Consider the following 24,635-nt stretch of genomic DNA (forward strand, 5'->3'; position numbering starts at 1 on the left):
CTTCAACTCTCATTCATCAGGTCCTTCAGCACCAGAACATCACCTGCGGGTGGGTGGGTGCCGCAATGGAGACTCCTAATACAACACTGTTAGCGGTGGTAGACAACAAGAAAATCAGAAAATCCATTATTAAATACTTTGACATTTGTATTGTTATATCGTAACCTTTCTGACCAGAATTCCTTATCAAGAGAAAAGATGCCCAGTGCACTTGTCCTCAGTCCCAGTCCAATGAACGTCATGTGAAAGATTTTTTTTGTTTTCTGTTCTGGTACGTACCTAGTTATTTATAACATGCAGCAGCAAAGTTGATGTTTGGCTGAAGAAAATTGGTTGCATGTTACAAAGTATTAAATTTTTTAGAAAGTTCCAGCATGAAGTGTTCATTTGCTACTAGTTGTTTGGTCAGGAGAACATTGGAATCTCCGCCATGATAAACAATACTGTTGAGTTCTATGTTGCTACATGTTTGTTTAGGACAACATTGGAATCTTTGTCTCGGTTCTGATTTTTTTGAAAATCACTTTAAAAAGGGGGTTTTGGGGGGGGGGGGGGATATCACACTGTCAAATGTTTCAGCAGATAATGTAATCGCTGTATTTATTTCAGCATCTTTGATGTGTTGTTTCTGTTTTGGTAGCTTGCGTCCTGGATAATGGTGGCACTCTATTGTCACAAAGGGAAAATCTGGCTGTGCTGTCTCGTGGGTGTCGGCTGGATCCAAGGCAATATAAAAGAACTCCGACACTTGAGCCTAGATCCTCCTGTGTCCTAAGTCTGGGTTCTTTCAGCATTTGTCTGCCTCAAACATGGGGAAAACAGTTGACAAGTAGATAACGTGTCACAGATTTAGAACTTGGTCATTATCGTTGTCTTTATATCGTTATCAGTTGAAAAGAATCATTTCAAACTGTTACGTTCTGTGTGTGACGTCTCATCTCGCATTGCGGACGGGGTATATCAGTTTTAAATGTTTCATCCTGTGAACATTTCAGTTTGAATGTTATATACAGCTTTCAGCTTTGCGAAAAAGAAGACAACCCCCCCCCCCCCTGAAAAACAGAAGTGAACATTGTTATTGGTCATGTGGTGTCCAAACTATGCTGATTTATTCCCGTTAGAATGGTCTGCCTCTATAGCAGGTTTAGCATTTAACTATGGACAGCAGGAACCTGTCGTGGGAGGGGCAGTGGATATATCGGCTGTGTTATCATAACGGCTGAGTAGTGCAGGACGCTCGGTGTCAGACCCACTCTGTTGTTACTGTACAGTTTCATACAACATCAAGGGTGCAGTGTCTGGTATATATATATATATATGATATAAATATTACTTTATACTCTCTGTACTGGGTACAGTCATCAGCACTTCTGATGAAAGTTGTCCTTACAAGGTTGACAGCAAATTCAAGTGTAAAAGAAAGAAACGACCACCGCCAAAAAACAACTCTCTACTGGCTACAGTTTTTTTTCTCCAGTTCATGCTGGCTTGTTTTTGTTCTGTTTTGATCCAAGCATCAAACAAGTTGGTGTGCTTTATACTGATCAGGCAGGCTGGCCTCCATGGTCTTCAAGACAGAGCTGTGAGCAATGGGCTGCTCTTGGTGGTGCGTGAGAACGGCTATCAGTTGTTCCAGAGTGTTAAGTTGACTGATTACGTTCATCAGTGACGATACAAAGTCCCGAATACAGCAGAGCTGTGGTGGACATGATCGTTCAAGCTGACAGGTTTGGGTTGTTTTGGTGTTTTTTTTTGCCTGTGTTTGTGTTCATCCGATGCATGTAAAAGTGATTGTGTGTGTGTGTGTTTTTTTTCCTTTCCATTCCTTTTTTGTTCTTTACATTATCAGATACAGATAATCCTAGTTTGTGTGTGTGTTCCCACGCCCCCTGTTTTCCACTTTGCATATTTGTGTGCGTGTATATGTGTATTGAATTTGTTGGGTGTTTGTGTTTTAAATTGTAAATAATCTGTTTTTAGTGGGTGACTGTCAAATGAGAGTGACAACAGCATGATAACACTGAATGTCCAGCAACAACAAAAATTGAATACAGAAATGAAGAGGGTGACTGGGGAAAAAACAATACACAGTCGCCTACAGCACTAAGAGCTACAGCTGATCATTTGTAATTGGTTTTTTCCGGGCTGTTAAGACATGTGTGCCTCTGGCTTCTTTTCGGAGATGCTCAGGTTTGTTGACTTATGAAACTTGGCGCTGGGATAAAGAACAAAAATGCATTAAAGAAAAGCTAACCGTAACTTAAAAAAAAAAAAAAAAATCTTTGGGATTGAGAATATCCTTTGGCATTTTATTTTATATTATTATTGTTGGTTTTTTTAATTTTATTTTACATTTAGCTTGATTCTGATGTTCTTTGCAAAAGATTTTCTAGTTCCAGAAAGAGAAAAAAAAGTTAGTCAACCTCCAATTTTTTTCTATTTTCTGAACTCAGTATTGAATGGTTTGATCTTATTGTATCATTATTGGGACTGCACTAACGACCCATTAATCAAAACTCCGAGATTGTCTACAGATCAGGCAGAGTCCAGCTGTTGTTAATTCTCAGCTACCTTCTGTTCAGCCCCTCTTTCCTTCCTAGTGTACTGTACGATGACTCATGGGCTTCAAGATCTCATGTATAAAAGAGGGGGGGGGAAGAAAAAAAAAAAAAAGTCATAACCTTGAGCAGGACAATTTGCCATGGTTTTGGTCGTGTTGGATTGTAGTTGAAATTCCTGGCCTGAAACAAGTTGTTTGGAAACATGGGGGGAAAAAAAAGCATATTATCCTGACAACAGGGTAGAGAGAAAAAATCCAAGAAAAATGCCAAGTTAACACTTTTTTTTGTTGTTGTTGAAAGGTGTTGTGGGGTGGGGGTCCAGACTTAGTTTTTCACTTCTTGACATGGTCACTGACAGCTTAAAGAAAGAGAGGTTGGAACTGTTTGAAAATATCACCGTTATGTACCATTTTCTGTTCTCAAGCGTCATGAAAAAAACACAGCTGTTGGTTGTTGCTCACATTTTGTGCCTCGCAAGTACGTGCGTGTTTGTTGGTTATTGCTGGCGGTTTTTGCACTTCTATCAGGGACTCTGTTCATTCTTCTTTACGTTGGGAAAGACAGAAAAAAAAAAAAAAAAGGGGGGGGAGGGGAGAAGGAAAAATCCCACACTAGTCTGCCTTTTTTTTCCCTGGTGTTTTCGATCTGAACTGCAAGTGATATATTCCACAGAGATGAATAAGATGGTTGACAAGGAATGAAAACAAAAATCATGAGGATCAATAGAGTAAAACCGCAGAAAGGAAAACTAATCATCCTGAAAACACCTTTGCCACTTTGAAGCAAATCCCCATTCACAAGGCAGTTTTGAAATTATACTTTTTGTTTGAAAAAAAAAAAAATTATCATTCTTATTATTTTCTTTTTTTTAATCAAATTTTTACCGTCAAGAGATATGATTGATGACTTATGCTAATGTTGGTATTAATGGTGGCCAAATAACAAAATCACACTCTGAAGAGTTGATTTTTTATTTTGTGGTCATTCTGTTTTTTTTAGATTTCTTTTATCACAGCCAGCAGCACATATCCTCGATCCATTCAAAGTATGGGGTTACATTTCCCAGATGGCTGCAAACTGCAAAAAAAAAAAAAACCAACCAGGCGAATGATATTTGGTAATTGTTATGATCCTTTGAATTGAAGAGAAATTTTGCTCCATTGTCAGAGTCACTGCCAAGCTCTCGTGTTCCTGTGTCCAATACACCAAAGTGCATGTTTCATCCTGTTAAAGCAACGATGTGTTGTGTGTGTGGAATGACGATTACGTCCATGGAGATAGTTGTGTGCGAGTTATTTATGTGTGTGTGTTGACCATCCCCGCCATTAAAGGGCAGCTGCATATTGACTCATATCTTATAAGGAGTGAGATAGAGGCATGAAAGTATAGCTATATGAAGGGAGTTCTTCACAAAAGGAAATAATTCTGTGATATGTCCACACCCTGATAAACGGTCCTTTCAGAATCTGGTTTGTACATAATGTACAGGTTCTGAAAAAGAAGATCTGATAGTCATTGTGTTTGGATCTTTGAATCACTGGGAGTACAGTGGAAAAAAAAAAGCATCATTCAGAAAGTTGTCATTCAGAAAATTCTTTTCACATCAGCTCTCATATTGCTGCCATACTGGGCAGTTTGATATATACACTATTCAGCAGGACTGTGAACTCCTTTGCGTCATTATATCATTTCTTCTTCACAGGGAAAGGACCTTGGTGGGGGAGAATAAGTGGTAAGAGAATTTGTGGATTCTATACCTGTGTCGTTCCCCTTCTCCATCTCTCTTCACTCATCAAATTCTTGTTTCAACTGCTTGGAAATGAGCTGTGTGACCTGTCTGGCCCATGAAAAAAAAAAGGATCATTCACATGAGATAGTAATTGTATTTACTTTACTTCATTCCACCAGATTGTGAGATAAAATTTGCTGAGTAGAGTCTTGAGTCGTCTTCCAAAAATGCTATGGCTCCAAAATGCCAAGGCTGGTTCTGGCTTCTCAGTGGTCCGCACAAAGGAGACCTGCAACATACTGTTTTATCAAAGATATTTTCTTTCTTTTTTTTTTTTTTTAAATGTCATTTTACATCAGGTGCATGGCATTGTCCAGTTGACAATGTAAAGATGTTAGGGTTGTTTCAGAAAAAAGAACAAAGGGCACCAAAAGCATGCTAGTTATCTCTGGCCTCTTTCCCTCATACCAATATTCTGTTTGTGGCTGGCCGAAATAAGACTGTAGCATCTTCATGTTGGTGGCTGCAGCTAATTGTTTGGCTGACGTGAGTGTTTAAAATTGTTAAATGGAAGAGAAAAGTGAGCATTGTAGGGAGTTGATTGAAATCTGGATAGAAGTTTTGTTTCCTGTCAAAGGCTAGTGGGCTGGATGGGTAGGATAATGTGTGGTGTGTCCTTTTAGAAAATATTAGAACCCACATACAGTATATGTTTGCTGGATTGTTTGGGTTTTTTTTCTTCTTTCTTTTGCATGTATGTATTGCTACCAATAATTGTAGGATGTTCCAATTTATGTTGTTTGTGAAATGGTTGGAGGGGAGGGGAAGGAAGGACCCCATAGATCCACTTTTGAATGTGCCATATTCTGTAATGTGGGTGGAAAAGGAGGGGGGAGGCGTCAGGAGGTAACCCTCATTGCAGTGTTACATTCTTTTCCAGATGTTACCATAGTCATTGAGCGAAGGTGAATTCCACGTTAACATTCTTTTTTTTCTTTTTTAAACTGGTTCCTACCCAGATAATTTTGGTCATTAAAATGAGGATTCGGTTGGCAAATTCTTTCTCTTTTTTAAAATTTATTTTATTTTATTTGTTATTGGTTTCTTGAAATGATTGAGCTAGCAAGCTTTTCTTTTCTAATCATTTTTTCCTTGCACCTTTTTTTTTTTTTTCCTGGAATCGAGGTGGTCTGACATGGGCTGTCTTATGATTTGGCATGGGATTTTTTTTTTTTTTTTTTAAAGTTCTTTTCTGTTCTGACAAGAAGTGTCTTGTTTAATCCAGTTGAATCAGTTTGATGATATGTGTTCAGGGTAAACTGTCTTAGTTGAAGTAATGGGTTGCTCCCTTAATCTAGTCAGTGTTTATTTTGGTTTTGTTGTCTTTTTTGTGTGTGTGTGTGTGTGTCAGCGAACTTTTGGATAATATGCCTGTCAGTGTCTGTTGCCTTAATTCTTTCACTGCTCTCTCTCTGTCTCTCTCTCTCATCTATTTATTATTTTGTCCAACTGTTCACTCAACACATTTGCCAAGTGGGTTTCTAGATTTCTTTTTATACGATTTTTAATTTTCTTGCAGCATGTTCATCAAGAAAGTATGTCCAGAAAGTATTGATATTATTAATTAGAAAATTAAAATCCGAAACCAGAGTCCATATTAATCTTTCTTCGGCTGTTGCACTGTGGTGCTCACAGTCACTCATCTTCATTCCACCCTAGAAAGTGAGAAGCCGCTTCTCTTGGGTTTTATATGTATTTGGTTTTTGTTTTGTTTTTCTGTAGAGGTACAAATACATTCCTGGAAGGACAAAGTGTATTTTTGTTGGGTTTTTTTCTCTTCTAAATACAGGATTGTTGTCATGTGTGTGTGTGTGTGTGTGTGTGTGTTTTACTGTAGGTATAGGATGTGCATGGTCTTCTTCGTGGCCCTGCCAATGAGGAGGATGTGTGTAGTGTGTGTGTGTGTGCTGTGTCTTTTGATCTCTCTTTTCCTCTTTTTTTTGATTATTCTAGACACATTTTGAATGAGGACTTGGTTGTGTGTAGTGGAACGGGTGTGCACGCTGGGCGTCTTAGACTGCGGCAGTGTGTCAAGGCAGTGCATGCATGTGAGTGCGTTACAGTTTGATGATTATCTCCTTTGGGACAAGTTGGATAAAAAACGTTTTATCTGATGCACTGAGACGACGTCATCCCTTCTTTTCCCTTATTATTATTATATTTTATTATTATATTTTTTTGTTTTTGTCATTTCATTTTTGTTTCATCATTTTCATTCTGTCCAAGTCAACAAGAAAAATTCCCTTGCTGATTTGAAACTGTGATGTTTAGTGCTTTAATGATAAATTGCAATATGGCTGTTCTGTTGCAAAAGATAAAAAAAAAAAAAAAAAAAAAAAAAGGTGGAAAAGAAAAGAAGATTCAATATATGATAGGATGTTAAACGATATATGAAGAAAAAAAAAAGAAAAAGAAAGATTCAATACATCTTGCCACCCTGATGGAATACCACCCTGAATTGTTCACCACTTAACAAGTCTTTTTTTTCCCCCCCCTGTCTATCAAGTAGGTCAAAAGCTCTTTTTAGCTCTTTAAACATTGTAGTTTAAAGCAGAGACGTTCTTCTCCTTTCTTTTCTAAAGGGATGGGGGTAATGTGATGCTTCTTGAAAGACTTTTTTCCTGAATGGAAGAGAGAGGAGGAGAGTGGAGGGGAGGAGAGTGTCACCTTTCGTTCTTTTCTGGTGGAGCGTGGGAGAGGGAAGAGGGGGGTGGGGGGGAGATGGTGGGGAGAAAAATGAAGTTCAGAGAGTGCATTATTTGAAGAATCTTTCTCTCTCTCTCTCTCACTCTCCCTGTCTCACAGAGTATGATGTTTGTCTAAATTAAGTCTCTGTAGTGTGAAGCTGTTCTTCCACAAAATAAACCTGACATAAATTCTGACATTGAATGTCAGAGCAGCAGTATTGCATGTGCAGAGTGGGGGGGGGGGGGGGGGGGGGGGGGTTCTGTCTCTGGTGCATGTGAAGATGCATTCATGTGGAAATGAAGCCACGGAAATGAAAAACCAAACAACAACGGAATGGATGAGGATGGAGTGAAACAGGTGCTGTACTAATCCCCCCCATCATCAACTGGATGCGCAGGAAGCACAGTTTTGTTTGGAAGCAGACTCTCAGACAATCTTGTTTGTATTGCAACCCTTACTGCTGGATGATTCTTTCTACTAAACGGAATATAAAACGTGTTGAAGTTGTTCTGCTTAAAAAAAAAAAAAAAAAGTTTCTAAAACCAATAAGGACAGCAGCTGCCCATCATTGCAAGATATAAGTTTCTCATAGCGACTGGTAGATTTTTGTTTGTTGTTCTTAACTCGAACTCGTTTCCATGCTTGGATTATTGTTTCTTACGTCAGGCGATTGCTAATGCCGCCAGCTTTGTTTGGATGTTTTGTTTCTTTTTGTTTTTTTTTTGTTTTTTTTTAGTTTACATCCCTCGTTCCTGAATTTTTGAAACGCTCATTTTTCTTCTACATTTTCTTTGTTGGCTAATCGACCCAGTGTGTATTTTTTTAGATTAAGCTCCTGCAAGAAAACATGGCAATATTAATGAAGGATTTTCTTAATCTGATCACTTCCACCACCCCTCCCGTAATATCTCGTATACTTCACATGTGAGTCTGAAACATTTTGTGCATAATGTACGGTTTGTTAGTTTATGGCGTAGAAAACAGGTTTTCTAAAGATTTGGAAGCTGTAAGTCTGGGTGACAGTCGTATATATGATGGGGTTGCTGCATTTTGCCATGTATTGGCGCAGAACTAGCCAGCTTTTTTTTTGTTTTGTTTTTTAAGTGTAACGCTATTCAGAAGATACTGTATTGATTGGTTTGAACTGTACACTTTACTGTCTCATCCAAAACTGTTCACACACTGAGATAGTTGCTTGGTATGCCTCTGGCTTGTACTTAGAACAATGTAGCAGTTGTACACATTGCACTTTCTGTGCAGCACATGGAATACCAACTGTGGGGATGTTGTCATGTCACTGTCTACACACACCAGAGCTCTTTGCAAGAAACTGCACACTTGTGTGTATGTTGTATAAACACAGAATATGTCACGTCTTGTCCCTAAGTGAAGCACCTGTCCCATTTTAAACACGCACATGTGAAAACTGACCCATTTCAACCATGTGTATATGATGAGATATCCGTTCTGCCTCTACATTTGGAAACTGTCACCTGTTTCTCACCCCCACCTCCAAAAGAAAAGTGCATTTAATGATGCGTTTCTAAACACTTTCTTTTGTTTTTTTTGGGTTTTTTGTACGTATATCTTGCATTTGGAATCCTGTGCTGATATTCAAAAATCTCACCATCATTTATGTGTTACATGTTAAATGTGGCAATGCTCGTTATTATTTCACTCCCCTGAAAGGGGGGGGGGGGGGGGGAAGTCATCTGGTCCTGTGTTCTGATTATAGTTGAGATCATGATTCATTGGTGTACCTCAGACATTTTTATTTCATTTCGTTGGGTCATGTGTCATGGGTGTGTTGGAAGGGACAGCGTACAGAAAATACAGTGGTGGTGGTCAGAAAATGTGATGCTGTTTTGATAAAGTGGTCAAACTGACTCGTGTTTTGAATCACAGTGTTCAATGTCTTCTTTGTTTTCGAAAATCTGGACTAATTTCTTGTCATTCAGCATACTGTCTTGTCTTGTAAAAGGTGTTTTGATGCTCAAAACTATCACACAGTCACACAAGTTTCATCTCTCAATGTTTTTTTCTTTTCTTTATTTATTTGTTGTTTTGTTGTTGGTTTTTTTGTAAGCAACGGAGAACTTATGATTTATGAGCCTCTGTGTTTTGATTCATCGATTGAGTTCGTTTTCAGATTTATTGTATTTAAAATGAAATAAAAATGCGGAAAAATGTATATGGTCCTGCACCTTTTCCTTTCTTATATTTGATGATTTTTTTTTTTCATTTTATTTATTTGTGTTTTGCATAAGTGTACTCGACTGAAAGCAGGGAGGGAGGGAAGGGGTGGGGGAGGGAGAGGAGGAGCAGAATTTGCTTGCTCTCTTCAGTTCACGGTACACGTCTAAAATTACGGATTGTTTGTACGAAAGCACAAGGTGCTTTGGACGACTACAAAATTGGCGCATACTTGTTCCAAACAGTGAGCGACTTGACCCCAGAGATGTAGCTTGTGTGTGTGTGTGTGTGTGTATGTGAGAGGGGGAGAGAGAGGTACGATTTCAATTCAGTTCATTTGTATTTCTTGCTGTACAGGCGTTTTCCAATTCCTCTGCTACCCGCCCACCCCTTCTTCCTGCGGGTATCAACCGTGTACAGATCATTCATTGTTTGAAGTGTGCTTGAACTCCGAAGCAACCTACCTGTGCCGCTTGTAATGTTTGCACAATCTTTTCTTTTTGGCGAAGTCTCCTTGTTGAAAGAATTACTGAATTGTTATCCCCCCCCCCCCCCCAACCCAACTCCCGCATTCTACACATCTGATTTCCAACCCCCCCCCCCCCCCCCCCCCCTATTTTTTTTTTTTTTTTTTTGGATGGAGAAAGAGATTAGGGAGGAGAACCGGGCATTTGAATGATTCCAAATGGAAATAAAGTTCTAGATATTTTTGATGTTACCCTGCTTTGACGTCTTGTCTTTGACTTGGAAAAAAACGAAGTGTGTGGTTTGAGTGAGAGTTTTGCAGTCCGTATGACTTTGATCCACTCACCCTTCATTTGCACACACACACACACACACACACACACACACAAGTACATGCATGAAGCAGAACGGAAATTTACAAGACTGATGTACACACACTTTCTCTCAACTCCCTCCCCTCTCTCACACACCTTGTGTGTGCGCGCGCACACACACACAGCAGTACATGCATGGAGCAGAATGCAAATATGCTAGACTGCTATATACACACACTCAGTTTCCCTTGAACTAACCTCCTCCAGGCCCTGTGTGCACGCACCCACCTTGTGTTTTGCTGACCATGTGCTACTGTATTCATCAACGTAACACACAATTCAGCTGCCCCATGCCATGTCAACATATCTGACCACGTTCTTCATACAACACGAATTTATATTCATTTCTTTTATAAGTATATTCAAACCAGCAAGAGAACAAATACGTTTAAGCAGGCACGCGCATCCTCATAATCTACATGTGCGCGCACACACAAAATTAATGAACACGCGCCATCATTCACGAACACACACACGCGCGCGCACGAACACCACACACATACCTACCTTTTTTTGTTTGTTTGTTTGTTTTTGTTTCCACCTCAGTGCTTCCGTGAGAACAGCAGCGGCAGTTGACGAACTGCACAACGTGCATGTGAAGGAAACCAGTCAGCACCCTGGCTTTTGGTCTTTGAGGCTTCTGGCTTGGCTGGCACTCTCTCTAGATCCTGGATTCAACAAACAGAGCACCACACAGTAAGCCATCAACAAAAACATGAGAAGCCCCCGAAGAAGAAGGAAAAAAAAACAACAGAAAGAAGTCCTGCAGAAGGAGCGTGATAAAGAACACACATACACACACACACACACACACACACACAGACTGACAGATGGATAAAAGACAGAGAGAGAGAGAGAGAGGAGGGGGAAGAGAAATACGTCACCAGTATCGACAGCCTGATGACTAAAGCCACATTGTAGTTATCATCAAATCTACGCAGACAGTTGTAACTGATGATAAAATTACTACTACCATCACCAATATCACTTATACTACATAGAGCAAGCATAATCATACTACTACTGCTGGTACTACTACTACTACTGCTACTACTCCGATATAGCGCCATTCCATGTAAAACATGCTCATCTGCTCTGTACAATGTATAGTAGCAGACAATTAAAACATGCATTTAACCACTATATGATGGAAAAAAAACCAACAAAAAAACCCGTACATACATTGATTTGTCCAAACAGCAAAGTAAACACTCAAGCACTAATCTATACTCACTGGCGCGCGCGCGCACACACACACACACACACACACACAATCATCACAGACTACACAACACTCAACAAACATATCATACACCACAATACCTAAATAATAAACAGAACTTGTCCCAACTTAATCAAATCAATACCGCACAAAACTTCAACCTACTCCCGATCCAGTTACATCACTCTCAACTCGTAAAGCCAGTCGGATACATCACAATACATCTTAAAGTTCCAACTTTAAAGACAGCCCCCCCTCCCCTCCCCTCCTCCACCCCTTACCGACAACAACATACCACAATGAACGGATATCAGAAAAAAAGCATTCATTCGTACACATCACGCGGAGGTCATGGGTTCGGCCCCCATGTGGGCCACGGCAATTTCTCAAGGCCTGACTAAGCGCGTTGGGTTACGCTGCTGGTCAGGCATCTGCTTGCCAGATGTGGTGTAGCGTATATGGATTTGTCCGAACGCAGTGACGCCTCCTTGAGCTACTCAAACTGAAACTCGTACACATCATCAGAAGTGAAGATCAAACAGATGCCGTCTTTGAATTCTTTTTAGAAGTCGAATAAGATTTAAAAAAAAAAAAAAAAAAAAAAAAAATATATATATATATATATATATGTGTGTGTGTGTGTGTGTGACGGACAGAGGTAGGGAGTTCCAGACAGTGGAGCCAACGACTGAGAAAGATCTTCTGCCAAGGGTCTCAAGGGAGAAGCGAGGAACTCTCAGCAGAAAGGCACTGAGAAAGCGAAGGGCGGTCAAGACGGAGGGGATCAGAAAGGATAATCATGATGGTGGCATATTGCTGTGACAGAGACGCTTAAAACAGACGAATGCAACTTTGTATTGAATTCTCGTCCTCACAGGAAGTCAGTGAAATGTTCTGAGCGGTGATGGTGCACTCGGGTGTCTGCTGGGTTTTACGGATCACCAGTCGGTCTGCGTGGTTCTGACTACGTTCTAGTTTATTCACTTTATTACCAGGAACACCATGTATGACAGAGTTACAGGGGTCTAATCCAGACAGCTTTAACTCACTCAGTACGGCCAGTCCTCTCTTCTCCTCTACACAGACCCCTCGGATGTCCAGTGGGTGTCTGAATGACCCAACCTTTAGCTTCCGTTGTCAGAACTGTGGTATTCTTTGTCAACATTCACCTCTTCAGTATAAGAGCCTTCCTCTTGCAATATTTTGATGATGGTAATTGGGGTGAAACGCTGTTAACGTCGTCTCTTTCGCCATTCGTATGGAGAGAGTTATAGGAAACTTCACATAACAACAATCTTTGCCGTCTTCACCATCATCATTATCATATGGAGTGATGGCCTAGAGGTAACGCGTCCGCCTAGGAAGCGAGAGAATCTGAACGCACTGGTTCGAATTACGGCTCAGTCACCAGTATTTTCTCCCCCTCCACTAGACCTTGAGTGGTGGTCTGGACGCTAGTCATTCGGATGAGACGATAAATCGAGGTCCCGTGTGCAGCATGCACTTGGCCCACGTAAAAGAACCCACGGCAACAAAAGGGTTGTCTCTGGCAAAATTCTGTAGAAAAATCCACTTCCATAGGAAAAGAAACAAACAAAAAAACCAAAACTGCACGCAGGGGAAAAAAAAAAGAAGGAAAAAAAAAGAAGAAAAAAGGTGGCGCTCGCACAGTAGCGACAAGCTCTCCCTGGGGAGAGCAACCTGAATTTCACACAGAGAAATCTGTTGTGACAAAAAAGAATGATACAATACAATACAATGCAATACGATATGATACAATACAATGCAATACAATACGATACAATACGATATGATACAATACAATGCAATACAATACGATACGATACGATACAATACGATATGATACAATACAATGCAATACGATACGATACAATACAATACAATACGATATGATACAATACAATGCAATACGATACAATACGATACGATACGATATGATGCAATGCAATGCAATACAATACGATACGATATGATACAATACAATGCAATACAATACGATACGATACGATACGATACAATACAATTGTCTATTCTCTCTCGTCTTCGTCGTCTTCTTGACGATCACAGCACGCAGTGTGTTTCTAGCCGCACACAGGCAGAGGCGCTGCTATATATTCCCACGCCACTTTTGCCTCGTTGCTTTTGTGGGGTTTATTTTTTATCCCCCCCCCCTCCCTTCTCCTCTCCAACCCTCACTCCATACATACATACACCCAACACACCCAATAACTGTGAATAAAAAAAAAAAAGAAAAAAGTTAAAAACCCCCAAAACAACAACTCCCGCATGTCACTTTTTTGTGGAAACTGGGAAAGCGCCAAGTTTGAGCGCACTTGTCTTGTTTCAAAAGACAAAGACTTTACTTCAAAGTGAGCCCGAGATATAAATATGTCAGCTCACCACAATCTCTGTCTGTCTGTCTGTCTCTCTCTCTCTTCAACAATCTCCATCTCTTCAAAGTGTTACCTTTTTTCTTTTTAATCATCATCTATTTAATACACTGGTCTGTCAAGTACACGTACTAGTTTGTAAAAAAAAAAAAAAAAAAAAAAAAAAAGGTGGGAGGTTGGGGCGGGGGGGGGTAGGTGGGGAAGAGACCAATAAAAAGCTTTCTCATAGTTTCTGCCAGAGAAGTGGGTTTTTTTTTATGTCGTCTTCAGCGGCATTAAAAATCCTGCTTTGTTGAAAAGAGAGAGAGAGAGAGAGAGAGAGAGAGAAATAAAAGAATCAAATAATGCCTAGTTAAAGTGCACTCAAAGTTATTCCATGCGTGCACAGTGATGAAAGACAGGCTCGGATGCTAAAGTCGTATCGATGCCAATTCTTCTATCATATTTTTGTTAAATTCCAGTTGAAAACCCACCGAGGCAACCACGTGTTTGTTCTGTATTGTGCATGTGTTCTGTGTAGCTTGTAAGAGACTATGCCAGTCTTGAATAAAAGCTAATTTGTGTTTGCACATTTCTTCTGTCTTTGCTGCTGTGTGCACGTGTCAAGTGATCGGTATAAGGACAGGCCCGGCGCTTCCTTTTTTGAGGAAGTGTCTGGGCTTGTTCCAATGTAACTTTTATTTACCTGTGTGCTAGCTGAATCGGTAGCGTATGCAGCACTGACTTGAAATTGTGGACCTTGTGAGTGGAAAGAATTACCACTCTTTACTATTTGTTAATCATTTCATCTCCTGGCCTCATTGTTAGTTGAATTCCATTTCTTAAATACAATATGCAAAACAAGCGAATCGTTGTCTTTCTTTTACTGATCTTGTACATAAATTGGGCGTACTGCATACAATTTAATTAGCGTGTGTGTGTGTGTGTGTGTGCGTGTGCGCGCGCATGATTTTATGTATGTATGTGTGAGCAAGTGTGGGCCGTGTGTGCGTGCGTGCGAGCGTACGTGCGCGCGCGCGCGTTTCTGTGTGTGTGCGTGCGTGCGCGCGCGCGCGCGCGTGTGTGTGCGTTCATGGCGTAAGTGCGTGTGTATAAGCGAGCGCTGGCAAGACCTAACCCAAACAACAAAAAAATTCATATTCATAAAGAAGAGGAGGAAGAAGAAGAAAATAAAATAAAATAACAAGGAAAACAAAAATGATAAATCAAAATCAAAAACAAAAGCCGATGTCACAAATCATATGCCTTCGAGGACAGGTTTTCCTAGGTAAATGTAAAAAAACAAACCAAAAAACCAACAAAAACAGAGAAGCTAAGGCGGAGCTGTGGTTTTACACGGCATCTTCAGTTACAGATATGCAACAGCGCGGGAAACGCCCACTGAAGCGGTTAATTAGTGAGATGAAGACAGCCTAATCATCATCATCATCATCATCACCACCACCATTATCATCATCACCACCACCATCATCATCATCACCACCACCACCATCACCATCATCATCACCACCACCACCACCACCACCACCATCATCATCTTCATCATCATCACCACCACTATCATCATCATCATCATCATCACCACCACCACCACCACCATCATCATCATCTTCATCTTCATCATCATCACCACCACCATCACCACCACCATCATCATCATCATCATCATCATACGCCCCATATAATTGTCATAAAAGGTACGTGCAGAATTTTTGTCACATGCTTCTTGTGCCGCGGGGGGCGGTTATTATGATTTATTGGTTCACTGTTCAGCGCGCGCGCGCGCGCGTGCGTACATACACACACACACACCCGCGCGCGCGCACACACACAACTTTTCCCAGTCAAGAGCCCTGACAGTGATAATAATAATAATAATGATAATAATGATAATGACATTTATATAGCGCTGAATCTTGTGCAGAGACAAATCTAAGCGCTTTCGCAGCAATCATTCACACGCATGCATAACTCAAAAACTGGAGAAACTGAAGACATCACAAGGAAGAGGCAGGGCAAGGGAGGCTATTTTGGGAAGAGGTGGGTTTTAAGGCCAGACTTGAAAGAGCTGAGTGCGGAGACTTGACAAAGCGAAGAGGAAGTTCATTCCAATGGCAAGGTCCAGAGACAGAGAAAGAACGGCGGCCGACAGTCGAGTGTTTGAATCTGGGTATGCGTAAACAGAGTGGATCCGAAGCCGATCGTAGTGAGCGAGATGGAGTGTAGAGGTGAAGGCAGGCGCAGAGACAGCCGGGACGGGCGCAGTCGCCGAATGCTTAGAGCGTTGGACCCAATCCGGTCCTTCCGCCGACTGAGACGATAAACCGAGGTCCCGTGTGCAGCATGCACTTAACGCACGTAAAAGAACCCACGGCAACAAAAGGGTTGTTCCTGGCAAAATTCTGTAGAAAAATCCACTTCGTTAGGAAAAACAAAACAAAACAAACAAAAAAACTGCACGCAGGAAAAAAAAATACCAAAAAATGGGTGGCACTGTAGTGTAGCGACGCGTTCTCCCTGGGGAGAGCAGCCCGAATTTCACACAGAGAAATATTTTGTGATAAAAAGAAATACAAATACAAATACTTAAATTTCCGTCTCGTGGGCATTCAAGTGAACGTGGGAAGAAAAAGAAGAGGGAGAAGAAGAGGGGGAAGAAGAAGGAGAAGAGGGAGAAGAGGAAGAAGAGGGAGGAGAAGGAGAAGAGGGAGAAGAGGAAGAAGAGGAAAAAGAAGAGGAAGAAAAAGAAGAGGAAGAAGAAGAAAAAGAGAAAGAAGAGGAAGAAGAAGAAAAAGAAGAAGAGGAAGAACAAGAAAAAGAAGAAGAGGAAGAACAAGAAAAAGAAGAAGAAGAGAAAGAAGTGGAGGAGGAGGAGGAGGGGGAGACAAAGAAGGAGGAGGAGAAGATGAAGAAGAAGAAGAAGAAGAAGTTCCCCCCTACCAAGTCACGTAAATCCCCCTATGTGACCACACCAGTGTGGAGTAAAGCACATCGGAGTCAAGCACCTCTCCCAAGAACACACTGACACCAAAACGGGGAATCCAACTCTGACAACCCCAGGAAACAGAGTATGGCTGCCTACATGGCGGTGTTAAAAACGGTCATACACGTAAACAAAAAACAAAAAAACCCACAAAAAACCCCACTCGTGTTCAATTTTCCAGTGAACGTGGGAGTTGCAGCTCACGAACGAAGAAAAAAAAAAAAGAGAGAACTCTCAAAAAAGCTATGTAGTATATTAAAAATAGATCGCTACAGTCGCCCGTCAGACGATGAGATCGACCGACCGACCGAGAGAGAGAGAGGGGGTGGGAGGGGGGGAGTGGGGGGGGGGCGAGGGGGCGAGGGGGCGGCGGGCAGGAACACGCAGGTAACAAGGTGAATCGAAAGACGAAGCCTCCGTCGACACACCCGGAAGGTTGGGACTGGAAGCCAAACATCCGAACAGCAAGCCGGCAGTAGTTGTAGTTGTAGTTGTAGTAGTAGTGTGGGGTGAGGGTCGAACTTCAGGCCCCTTGCCTGTCTATATAGCCAGGGTGTTAGAGAGGCAGGAGCAGTAGTAGAAGTAGAAGTAGTAGTGAGGGAGGAGAGAGAGAGAGAGGATCATGCGACTGTCGGAAAAGCAATACTGCGACCCCGCGTGGCTCCGCGATATATATATATATATATATATATATATATATATATACACACATATACACACACATATATATATATAGTGTGTGTGTCTGCCAAATGCTGGAGGTGGAGGTGGTGGTGGAGGTGGTGGTGGTGGTGGTGCAACCCCCCCCCCCCCCCCCCCCCACTCGGCACGGCACGGCCGCGGAAGACGTCAGGAGTCGTAGCCCCCTCCGCCCACCCCCCCCCCCCGCTCCATCTCCCACCCCACTAAACCAACCCCTCCCCCCCCCAACCTCCCCCCCACCTCCCCCATTCCCCCGAAACACAGCTGGCAGCAAGCCATCACACTAACAACCCACCTTTACACACCGGTGACCCTCCCCCTGAGTCTGAGTTGAACGTCGCGGGGTTACATCAGGGGGCGTGGGGGTGGGAGGGTGCTTGCTGTGTTAGGGGTGTGTGTGGGTTTTTTGGTTTTTTTTCTGGTGGGCGCCTCGATTGTCAACCAGCAGTGTCTCTGAAGCCTGTGGAATTGCAAAGCAACAGTTACAGGCAGGATAATTATTGTGGCTCGTGCGAAACATGTGCCATCTGTTTCCATCAGTCAAAGAAAAACCAAAAACATATTGACTCTTCAAGTCTACCTGTCTTGTCTCCTCTACAATATAACTCTGTCGCGCGCGCGCGCGCGCGTGTGTGTGTGTGTGTGTGTGTGTGTGTGTGTGTGTGTGTGTGTGTGTTGTGTGTGTGTTGTGTGTGTGTTGTGTGTGTGTTGTGTGTGTGTTGTGTGTGTGTGTGTGTGTGTGTGTGTGTGTGTGTGTGTGTGTGTGTGTTGTGTGTGTGTGTGTGTGTGTTGTGTGTGTGTTGTGTGTGTTGTGTGTGTGTGTGTGTGTGTGTGTGTGTGTGTGTGTGTGTGTGTGTGTGTGTGTGTTGTGTTTGTGTGTGCGTTGTGTTTGTGTGTTGTGTTTGTGGTCTCTCTCTGTGTGGGTGCGCGCGCGCGTGCGTGTGTGTGTTGTTTTGTGTGTGTGGTGTGTGTGTGTGTGTGTGTGCGCGCGTGCGTGCGTGCGTGCTGGCGCGGCGTGGAAGCGTGTACAATCACCTACACTGGGTGTCAGTTTCCGAAGAGTCTCTCTTCTCGTGCACCTCTGCTGATCAAGGACGCCCCCGTCCCCCCTCCCCCACACCCCCCGCTTCCACCACTCCTCCCCCCCCCCACCCTCCCCACCCGAGGAGTGGAGGAACACATCGTCACAATACAACGTCACCCCTCCATCCCCACCCCCTCACACACATACACACACAATCTCTCCTTTTCTTTATCTTTTCAATTTTGTCGGCAAGTATTCGCAACAAAAGTGAAATTGTATTGTATTGTATTGTATTGTACTGTATTGTATTGTATTGTATTGTATTGTATTGTATTGTATTGTATTGCTCTTTTTTGCCACAGCAGATTTCTCTGTGTGAAATTCGGGCTGCTCTCCCCAGGGAGTGCGCGTCGTTACACTACAGCGCCACCCATTTATTATTATTATTATTTCTTCCTGCGTGCAGTTTTAGTTGTGTTTTCCTATGCAAGTGGATTTTTCTACTGAATTTTTGTCAGAGACAACCCTTTTGTTGCCGTGGGTTCTTTTACGTGCACTAAGTGCATGCCGCACACGGGACCTCGGTTTATCGTCTCATCCGAATGACTAGCGTCCAGACCACCACTCAAGGTCTAGTGGAGGGGGAGAAAATATCGGCTGCTGAGCCGTGATTCGAACCAGCGCGCTCAGATTCTCTCACTTCCTAGGCGGACGCGTTACCTCTAGGCCATCACTCCGCTAGTTTGTTATCATGTAGAATTCTGCTGGGAGTCAGCTGACATCAGTTCTGTTACGGCGTGAGCCCAGTAGTGCGTGCTGTGTACACGGGGACCTTGGTTTAACATCTCATCCAGCGGCAAGACTAACGTCCAGACCACGGCACTGACTCAAGGTCTAGTCAGTAGGAGCGGGCAAGTAGAATGCTTCCTGTTCCGCGTCACACACACACACACACACACACACACACGCACACACACACACACAAATGGAAACCATGACCCTCGCTTCATAATCGCAGGCAGACATCAGATATTAACAGCATGAGATCCATGTCTTTCACTAAGTTCTTCGATGGACTGGTCGATTGATCCGGATATTCAGATACGTAATTAGCGTCCGTCCTCGACCAGATAACAGTCTCTCTTTGCACTTCACACAACTGACAGTCTTTGAACACAAGGCATGCCTTACCTGGGTAGAGCCAAAAGAGAGATGGCCCTTTGGCGCTCATCACACACACACACATACACACGCACATATACACGCGCGCGCGTCGAAACAATCACAGACATTGAAAGAACAACATGTTCAGTAATGGTGTTGGCCTTGCAACTTTTGACCGTCGGCTGATAATAGTTTCTCGTTCTCACACACACCCCTGTCTGTCTGTCTGTCCGTCTGTCTGGCTTTCCGTCCCTCCACCCCCTCCCTTTCTCCCTCCTCCCTCTCTGTGCTGCCCTTCTCTGACAAACTATCTGTGTGATCCCCTCTCTGTGACGCCACTCTCATTGTAACTCTCTGTGACGCCACTCTCATTGTAACTCTCTGTAACCCACTCTCATTGTAACTCTCTGTAACCCACTCTCATTGTAACTCTCTGTGACGCCACTCTCATTGTAACTCTCTGTAACCCACTCTCATTGTAACTCTCTGTGACGCCACTCTCATTGTAACTCTCTGTAACCCACTCTCATTGTAACTCTCTGTAACGCCACTCTCATTGTAACTCTCTGTAACCCACTCTCATTGTAACTCTCTGTAACCCACTCTCATTGTAACTCTTTGTAACCCACTCTCATTGTAACTCTCTGTGACGCCCCTCTCATTGTAACTCTCTGTAACGCCCCTCTCATTGTAACTCTCTGTAACGCCACTCTCATTGTAACTCTCTGTAACGCCACTCTCATTGTAACTCTCTGTAACCCACTCTCATTGTAACTCTTTGTAACCCACTCTCATTGTAACTCTCTGTGACGCCACTCTCATTGTAACTCTCTGTAACGCCACTCTCATTGTAACTCTCTGTGACGCCACTCTCATTGTAACTCTCTGTGACGCCACTCTCATTGTAACTCTCTGTAACCCACTCTCATTGTAACTCTCTGTAACGCCCCTCTCATTGTAACTCTCTGTGACGCCCCTCTCATTGTAACTCTCTGTAACCCACTCTCATTGTAACTCTCTGTAACCCACTCTCATTGTAACTCTCTGTAACCCACTCTCATTGTAACTCTCTGTAACGCCCCTCTCATTGTAACTCTCTGTAACGCCCCTCTCATTGTAACTCTCTGTAACGACACTCTCATTGTAACTCTCTGTAACCCACTCTCATTGTAACTCTCTGTAACCCACTCTCATTGTAACTCTCTGTGACGCCACTCTCATTGTAACTCTCTGTAACCCACTCTCATTGTAACTCTCTGTAACGCCACTCTCATTGTAACTCTCTGTAACGCCCCTCTCATTGTAACTCTCTGTAACGCCCCTCTCATTGTAACTCTCTGTAACCCACTCTCATTGTAACTCTCTGTAACGCCCCTCTCATTGTAACTCTCTGTAACCCACTCTCATTGTAACTCTCTGTAACGCCACTCTCATTGTAACTCTCTGTAACGCCCCTCTCATTGTAACTCTCTGTAACGCCCCTCTCATTGTAACTCTCTGTAACCCACTCTCATTGTAACTCTCTGTAACCCACTCTCATTGTAACTCTCTGTGACGTCGCTCTCATTGTAACTCTCTGTAACCCACTCTCATTGTAACTCTCTGTAACCCACTCTCATTGTAACTCTCTGTGACGCCACTCTCATTGTAACTCTCTGTAACGCCCCTCTCATTGTAACTCTCTGTAACCCACTCTCATTGTAACTCTCTGTAACGCCCCTCTCATTGTAACTCTCTGTAACGCCCCTCTCATTGTAACTCTCTGTAACGCCCCTCTCATTGTAACTCTCTGTAACCCACTCTCATTGTAACTCTCTGTGACGCCACTCTCATTGTAACTCTCTGTAACCCACTCTCATTGTAACTCTGTAACGCCACTCTCATTGTAACTCTCTGTAACGCCGCTCTCTCTGTAACGCCGCTCTCTCTGTAACTGTGACGCCCCTCTCTCTGTAACGCTCCTCCCTATATAACTCTCTGTAACGTCCCTCTCTCTGTTACGCCCCTCTTTCTGTAACTCTCTGTAACGCCCCTCTCTCTATAACTCTCTGTAACGCCCCTCTTTCTGTAACTCTCTGTAACGCCCCTCTCTCTATATAATTCTCTGTAACGCCCCTCTCTCTGTAACTCTCTGTGTGTAACGCCCCTCTCTCTGTAACGCCCCTCTCTCTGTATCTCTGTGACGCCCCTCTCTTTGTAACTCTCTCTGTAACGCCCCTCTTTCTGTATCTCTGTGACGCCCCTCTGTAACGCCCCTCTCTCTTTAACTCTCTCTGTAACGCCCCTCTCTATCTCCCTGTAACGCCCCTCTCTCTGTAACTCTCTGTAACGCCCCTCTCTCTGTAACTCTGTGTAACGTCCCTCTCTGTAACGCTCCTCTCTCTGTATCTCCCTGTAACGCCCCTCTCTCTGTAACTCTCTGTAACGCCCCTCTCTCTGTAATTCTCTGTGTGTAACGTCCCTCTCTCTGTAACTCTCTCTGTGTAACGTCCCTCTCTCTGTAACTCTCTGTAACGCTCCTCTCTCTGTAACTCTCTGTAATGCCCCTCTCTCTGTAACTCTCTGTAACGCCCCTCTCTCTGTAATTCTCTGTGTGTAACGTCCCTCTCTCTGTAACTCTCTCTGTAACGTCCCTCTCTCTGTAACTCTCTCTGTAACGCCCCTCTCTCTGTAACTCTCTGTAACACCGCTCTCTCTGTAACTCTCTATGACGCCACTCTCTGTAACCTCTCTCTGTAAAGCCCCTCTATCTGTAACTCTCTGTGACGCCACTCTCTGTAACCTCTCTCTGTAAAGCCCCTCTATCTGTAACTCTCTGTAACGCACCTCTCTCTGTAACTCTCTGTGACGCCACTCTCTCTGTAACTCTAACACCATTTTCTCTGTAACTCTCTGTAACGCACCTCTCTCTGTAACTCTCTGTGACGCCACTCTCTCTGTAACTCTCTGTAAAGCCCCTCTGTAACCGGGGGAGGGGGGGGGGGACAGAAGGCACAGTACCCGCCTACCACATGGACTTTTACAGCTAATGACAAAGTACTAAAGTGTCGCTTATCCCTTAGCAGTTTATTCTGCTTCAATTATGCTTTTCCTTTGTGTTCCATTTTATCTGTTTTGCACCAGTTTCGTTCTCATTTGTACCTACTATGTCGTTAGAGTTTTACAGCTACTGACGTTAAACATTTCAGTGTTCAGTGTTCTCTCTCTCTCTGTCTCTCTCACAGACACACTCACTCACACACAGACGCACACGCACACCCACAAACCCCCATACAAACAACACACACACACACATACAAAAAACACACAGACACAGACACAAACAAACCCCCATACAAACAACACACACACACACACAAAAAACACACAGACAGACACACACAAACCCCCATACAAACAACATACACACACCCAAACCCCCCATACAAACAACACACACACACTCTCTCTCTCTCTCTCACACACACAACCCCACACAGCCCCCATACAAACAACAACAACAACACACACACACAGACACACACCTCTCTCTCTCACACACACAGACACACTCTCTCTCTCCGTCTCTCTCTCTCACACACATACACACACACACAACCCCACACAGCCCCCATACAAACAACAACAACAACAACACACACACACACACAGACACACACAAACACACACACCTCTCTCTCACACACACACTCTCTCTCTCCGTCTCACACACACACACACACAACCCCACACAGCCCCCATACAAACAACAACAACAACAACACACACACACTCTCTCTCTCCGTCTCTCTCTCACAGACACACACACACACACGTACGCGCGCATTCTCTCTCTCTCTCACAGACACTCTCTCTCTCTCCGTCTCTCTCTCACAGACACACACACACACGCGCGCGCGCACTCTCTCTCTCTCTCTTTCTTTTCTCTCTTTTTGCCCTGACCTTCCAACCTTCATCGCGCCTCGCCTTGATCACTACGTCATAATGATGCAGATGCTCGATACTCAAAGGTGTTGCTGAGCAGCTGGAATAAATTATATGTATGTATGTATGTACGCACATCCTTGACGACTGGAGAGGGCAACGGCCTCTCAGTCCTAGCGTGTCACTTGCAGTCGGAGTTTCTAGTCAGCGTCGGAGCCTTGTTGGGTACACGTGGACGGATCCATTAAACACAGCACACCACATTTGCGTTTCGCAAAAACAAAGGGGGAGGGGGGGGGGGGGGGGGAGGGGGGAAGAGGTGAGGGGTGGGGAGGGAGGTGGATGGAGGGAAACGGGAGATGGAGAGAGCAGATGCAGAGAGCAGATGCATTATTATCTGTAGCGCGCACGCGCAAGTCATGAAGTTTGGTTGGTTTTTGTGACAAAATTCTCATCGCATTTTCCTTTTAGATCTCGTTGCTTTTTGTTTTTTCGTCCCTGTATGCTCTCTCTCTCTCTCTTTGTTTTTTGTTGTTGTTGTTTTTTTGTTTTTTTTTAATATTTCTTTTTTCTTCCCTGTTACGTATCTCTACTAACACCATGCTTTCATTTTATTTAGTATAGTGTAGTGTAGACCCTATTCAGGGCGGGGACTGGATGTAAAAAAAAAAAAAAAAAACAAACAAAAAAACAACAACACACCAATGCTTATCTATTATCCTCGATATAAATAATTTGTCTTGTCTTGTCTTGTTTTCTCTCTCTCTCTCTCTATTTCATATCTAACTGCAAAAGATACGAAGAACTGCGAAAAAAACCTGTACCCTTTTCAATACAGCTCCAGCGCAGAGTAAAGATTTGTTCGACATACTCATGACAGAAAATGAAAAATTATGAAACTCTCACTAGCAAAACATGTATCCGAGGCAGTAAATATACCTAGAACGTCTACTATCGGTCAAAATACACATCAATCAATTGAAAACTTAGTATGGGTTCTTTGTGGGGGGAAAAAAAGGCATAGACTAAAAGGGAGAATTACTTTTGGATGGTCAATCTCGACAATGTATTTTTTTATGATGTGTTCGTATTGATGGGACGTGTTTCAATGTTACAGACTTAAATGATTATTATA

The 24,635-nt window shown here is 43.1% G+C and overlaps 1 long non-coding RNA gene across 1 annotated transcript; it reads right to left on the minus strand.

Moving 5' to 3' along the window:
* Nucleotides 1–545: 545 nt before the first annotated feature.
* On the minus strand, nucleotides 546–23,658 carry LOC143299167 (uncharacterized). The gene is made up of 3 exons (XR_013057480.1): nucleotides 23,519–23,658; nucleotides 10,578–10,738; nucleotides 546–4,579 (listed from the first exon to the last, which is right to left on the minus strand). It is a non-coding gene; the product is annotated as an uncharacterized LOC143299167 (long non-coding RNA).
* Nucleotides 23,659–24,635: the final 977 nt, after the last annotated feature.

The sequence above is a fragment of the Babylonia areolata genome, chromosome 24 (assembly GCF_041734735.1).
Source record: "Babylonia areolata isolate BAREFJ2019XMU chromosome 24, ASM4173473v1, whole genome shotgun sequence".
In the NCBI taxonomy this organism is placed as follows: Eukaryota; Metazoa; Mollusca; class Gastropoda; order Neogastropoda; family Buccinidae; genus Babylonia; species Babylonia areolata.